The sequence below is a fragment of the Colius striatus genome, unplaced genomic scaffold, assembly GCF_028858725.1.
Source record: "Colius striatus isolate bColStr4 unplaced genomic scaffold, bColStr4.1.hap1 scaffold_40, whole genome shotgun sequence".
NCBI lineage: Eukaryota > Metazoa > Chordata > Aves > Coliiformes > Coliidae > Colius > Colius striatus.
In genome coordinates this window covers 1,671,103-1,676,785 of record NW_026908523.1, presented here as the reverse complement: position 1 = coordinate 1,676,785, position 5,683 = coordinate 1,671,103, and the positions used below count along the sequence as shown (strand labels likewise).

Genomic DNA, 5,683 nt, shown 5'->3' with positions numbered 1-5,683 from the left:
AGAACGACCCAAAAATGCCTCAGAATGACCCACAAAGAGACACAAAATGGTGCCAGAAATGGATGCAAAAAGGGCTTTAAAAACCACTTAAAAGTGACTCAAAATCACTCAAAATGACCCAAAATGACCCAAAAAATCCTCTTAAACACAGATCCAAAGAAATGACCTAAAAAATGACCCAAAAGTGCCTCAGAATGACCCAAAAATGCCTCAAAAACCCGACAGAAAATGGCGCCAGAAATGGATGCAAAAAGGCCTTAAAAAACCACTTAAAAGTGACTCAAAATCACTCAAAATGACCCAAAATGACCCAAAAAAACCTCTTAAACACAGATCCAAAGAAATGACTCAGAAAATGACCCAAAAGCGCCTCAGAACAACCCAAAAATGCCTCAAAACCCCCCCACGAAATGGCGCCCGCCAAGAGACTCAACATGGTGCCTGAAACGGGCTCAAAACGGCCCCGAAACCGCCTCAAATCGCCCCAAAACCTCCCTTCCCCCCCCGCCCCCAGTGGGTCCAGGCCGATGCCCCCGAAGTCCTTTGCCTCCAGGAGACCAAATGTGGGGCCGAGTCGGTGCCAGAGGAGCTGCGGAGCCTCGGGGCCTTCCCTCACCAGCACAGCCCCAGCGACCGGCCCAGCTACAGCGGCGTGGGGCTGCTCAGCAGGACCAAACCCCTGGCTGTCACCTATGGCATGGGTGAGTAGCCAAAGCTGGGGCGCTGCTGGCCATTTCCAGGCCCTGGGTGGCCGCCACAGGCTCGCGGGAGACATTTTGAGGCCTTCAGTGGCCATTTGGGGCCTTCAGGAGCCATTTTGAGGCCTTAAGTGGCCATTTGGGGCCTTAAGTGGCCATTTTCAGGCCTTAAGTGGCCATTTGGGGCTCTCAGGAGCCATTTTGAGGCCTTAAGTGGCCATTTGGGGCTCTTAATGGCCACCAGAAGCTCTCAGGAGCCATTTTGAGGCCTTAAGTGCCATTTGGGGCCCTTCACTGGCCATTTGGGGCCCTTTAGGAGCCATTTTTAGGCCTTAAGTGGGCATTTTGAGGCCTTAAGTGGCCATTTGGGGCCCTCAGGAGCCATTAAAGCCACAAAAGTGACGTTTTAGGCCTCTAAAGTGACTCTTTAGGCCAGTAAAATGACTTTTTAGGCCAAAAAGTGACTTTTTGGGCCTCTAAATTGACTTTTTGGCCAGTAAAGTGACTTTTTAGGCCTCTAAAGTCCATTTTTGAGACTCTAAAGCCCCTTTTTGACCTCTAAAGTGACTTTTTAGGCCTCTAAAGCCCCTTTTTGGGCAATAAAATGACTTTTTGAGCCATTAAAGTGACTCTTTAGACCTCTAAACCCTCTTTTTAGCTACTAAAGTATCTTTTTAGGCCTCTAAAGTGACTTTTGGGACACTACAGTGACTTTTTGGCTACAAAAGTGACTTCTTAGGCCTCTAGAGCCCCTTTTTGGCCACTAAAGTGACTTTTTGGGCCTCTAAAGCCCCTTTTTAGGCCTCTAAATGTCTTTTTAGGCCATTAAAGTCCCTTTTGGCTACGAAAGTGACTTTTTAGACCTCTAAACCCCCTTTTTGAGCTACTAAAGCCCCTTTTTGACCTCTAAAGTCCCTTTTTGGGCCCCTAAAGTGACTTTTTTGGCCACTAAAGGACCTTTTTGGCTACTGAAGTGACTTTTTGAGCCACTAAAGTGTATTTTTAGGCCACTGGACCCCATTTTTGACCTCTAAAGTGACTTTTTGAGCCTCTAAAGTGACTTTTTAGGCCTCTAAAGCCCCTTTTTGGCCACTAAAGTGACTTTTTGGGCCACTAAAGCCCCTTTTTGAGCTACTAGAGTCCCTTTTTAGGTACAAAAGTGACTTTTTAGGCCTCTAAAGTCCCTTTTTGGGCCACTCAAGCCCCTTTTTGAGCCAATAAATCCCCTTCTTGACCTCTAAAGTGACTTTTTCGGCCTCTAAAGCCCCTTTTTAGGCCTCTAAAGTGACTTTCTGAGCCACTAAAGTGCCTTTTTAGGCCATTAAAGTTGATTTTTGAGGACTAAAGTGACTTTTTGGGCCTCTAGAGCCCCTTTTTGGGCCCCTAAAGCCCCTTTTTATCCCCGTCTGTGTGTCCCCTTGCCAGGTGACCCCGAGCTGGACGCCAAGGGCCGCGTGCTGACGGCCGAGTTCCCTGCCCTGCGTGTCGTCTGCGTCTACGTGCCCAACTCCAGGCGAGGCCTGGGCCGCCTGAGCTTCCGGCAGGCCTGGGACGAGCGCTTCCACTCCTTCGTGTCCCAGCTGGACCAGTCCAAACCGGTCGCCATCTGTGGCGACCTCAACGTCGCCCACCAGCCCTTGGACCTGAGGAACCCGTCGGGGAACAAGAGGAGCCCCGGGTTCACGCGGGAGGAGAGGGAGGCGTTCGGGGAGCTGCTGGGGGCGGGCTTCCTCGACAGCTTCTAGGTGTTTAACCCATCACTGCCCAACGCCTTCACCTTCTGGACCTACCTGAGCGGGGCCAGGGCCAGGAATGTGGGCTGGAGGCTGGATTACTGCCTGTGGTCCCAGAGGGACAGGAAGGATCTGTGCGACAGCAGGATCGAGCAGCGGGCCAAAGGCAGCGACCACTGTCCCGTGGGGATCTACCTGGCACTGGAGGGGGCAGGCTGAGGGGCAAAAATGGGGCGGGAATGGGGCAAAAATGGGTCAAAATGGAGGGAAATGGGGGGAAATGGGGCAGAAATGGGGCAAAATGGGGTGGAAATGGGGCAGAAATGGGGCAAAATGGAGGGAAATGGTTCAAAAATGTCTGAAAATGGGAGGAAATGGGTCAAAAATGGCTGAAAGTGCGATAAAATTGGAGGATAATGGAATAAATGGGTCAAAAATGGGTCAAAATGGGTAAAAAATGGGGGAAAATGGAATAAATGGGTCAAAAATGGGGGGAATGGGTCGAAATGGGTCAAAAATGGCTGAAAGTGGGATAAAATTGGAGGATAATGGAATAAATGGGTCAAAAATGGGTCAAAATGCATCAAAAATGGGATAAAAGTGGGAGATACTGGGATAAATGGGGGGAAATGGGTCGAAAATGAGTCAGAAATGGCTGAAAATGGAGGGAAATGGGTCAAAACTGGGGGGAAATGGGTCGAAAATGGGTCAAATGGCTCAAAATGGGTCAAAAATGGGGGGAAATGGGTAAAAAATGGCTGAAAGTGGTATAAAATTGGAGGATAATGGAATAAATGGGTCAAAAATGGGTCAAAATGGGTAAAAAATGGGTCAAAATGGGTCAAAAATGGCTGAAAGTGGTATAAAATTGGAGGTTAATGGAATAAATGTGGTAAAAAATGGGTCAAAATGGGTCAAAACTGGCTGAAAATGGGATAAAATTGGGGGATAATGGAATAAATGGTTCAAAAATGGGTCAAAACTGGCTGAAAGTGGGATAAAAAACCAAAACCCCTTCCCAGTCCCTCCCAGTTCCCTTCAATTTGTCCCAGTCCCCTCCCAATTGATCCCAGTTCATCCCAGTCCCCTCCCAGTTCATCCCAGTTGCTCCCAGTTCCCTCCAGTTCCCCTCAGTTCCCTCCCAGTTCATCCCAGTTGCTCCCAGTTCCCTCCAGTTCCCCTCAGTTCCCTCCCAGTTCATCCCAGTCCCCTCCCAGTTGCTCCCACTTCCCTCCCAGTGCCCTCTCAGCTCATTCCAGTTGCTCCCAGTTCCCTCCCAGTTCCTCCCCAGTTCATCCCAGTTCCTTCCCAGTTGCTCCCAGCCCCCTCAGTCCCCCCCAGCTCATCCCAGTTGCTCCCAATTCCCTCCCAGTTGCTCCCAGTTCCCTCTCAGTGCCCTCCCAGCTCATCCCAGTTGCTCTCAGTTCCCTCCCAGATGCTCCCAGTTCCCTCTCAGTGCCCTCCCAGCTCATCCCAGTTGCTCCCAGTTCCCTCCCAGTTGCTCCCAGCCCCCTCAGTCCCCCCCAGCTCATCCCAGTTGCTCCCAATTCCCTCCCAGTTGCTCCCAGTTCCCTCTCAGTGCCCTCCCAGCTCATCCCAGTTGCTCTCAGTTCCCTCCCAGATGCTCCCAGTTCCCTCTCAGTGCCCTCCCAGCTCATCCCAGTTGCTCCCTGTTATAGAGGAATCAGCCTCTAAAGCTTTCTTAACCAAACAGAATTTTATTAAACCAATTGTAGCAAGCGATAAAAGGGCAAACAGCGCTGGGTGACCGGGGGAAGTGCAACAGTTCCGCCACGGCACACACATTCATTCTTTGCATGTCCTTATATATGTTTTCCCCCCCTTCATGGGCTCGGACACTTTGACGAATGGGTCAGTTGGTCAGTCGACAGTGTCCACGCGTCCTCCTTGCTCATCTACCGGCTCCAGATTGGTGAAAAATGTTGCTGGGTGTTCCTGCCTTTGAAGTTTCGCTATTTTGTTGCACCTTCCCAGCGCTGCCCAGGTGTTGGCTTAACCACTTAACTACTATTACAAGACATAATAAAACTTACACAAACAGAGTCATTGCTTATAACAACATGCACAACACAACTGAATCCCACTCGATTTGCTCAACAATAACAATTTTTACCATCACCCATTACAATTCCCCCCTTTCCTTTTCACTCATTTATTTGTTGATCAAATCGAGTTACTGCGTCTCGGGCTAATAAGGCCATTTCGGCTTCTTCATTAGTACCACGTTTCTGTAGCAGCATAAGGTGTGCTTGCTCTATACGATTTTTAATTAGTTCAATAAATCGATTTAGAATACAGGGTCCAAAGGTTGGTGTAAGGTAAGGAGGATTAGGGAGAGTGACCCAGCCCCTGGTTGGCTGAAAAGTCTGCCAGCGAAGTCTCATTTTGTTGAGGATTGTTCTATTTAACGGAGCTACTTCATTTTAGAAGTTTTCAGAGGCACTTGCTGATCCCCACAAGGATACCCCCCTGCCTTACCCTGGGCCTATTCCGTTGCTTTAGAATAGCCGGGTGAGTTATCTTCTCGGCAGCAGTTGTAGTCTTCAGGGGACTGCCTCCTAAATTCTCTCCTTGTTCTGCCACAATCCACTTTCCAATACTCAACCCAATAGGGTTATTTTCGAATACAAAGGCTTAGCCACTGTCCCGAATCCCCACAAAGTTTGGAATGTTCCCTGTATCTTTTCTTACCAAAATACTTCTTATACTTTCTCTTAGTTATCTCCCAAATGCCTGAACTTATAGTCTAGAAGGTACCTAAATAGTTTGCTACACTGTATATCCCTAGTTATAAATTCCTCCTCTAATTGTGGAACCGTTTTGTACCGACCTCCTCTACAATATTCGTTATCTAAGGTTTCAAGCTTTTTCACTGCTGTATCCCGCACCCGTTACACACGCGACATACCCACAGACTGCATTGCTTACATACATGACATGCGATGTGCGACTTATATGATTCTTTACAATTGTCCATAAGAAGCCTAGTATCCAGGGCTATGCGTCGCGTCTCTGTTTCCTCTTGAGGGTCAGCTTCAAATCGTCCGGTTTCCCGGCGACCTCCCAGTCTGTGTGCAGGACAGGACCCTTTATCCAACTAGCGTGTGTCCAACCTCTTTCCGCGGTGCAGACTGCAGTATCTGTGGTAAGTAAAACAAGGAAAGGTCCCTCCCAGCGAGGGGTTAACGATGATTCCTTCCATGTCTTTATGAGTACCTGATCTCCTGGTTT

The 5,683-nt window shown here is 48.9% G+C and overlaps 1 pseudogene; it reads left to right on the top strand.

Moving 5' to 3' along the window:
- The first annotated feature begins 410 nt into the window (after positions 1-410).
- On the top strand, positions 411-2,650 carry LOC133629358 (DNA-(apurinic or apyrimidinic site) endonuclease-like; annotated as a pseudogene).
- The last annotated feature ends 3,033 nt before the right edge of the window (positions 2,651-5,683 follow it).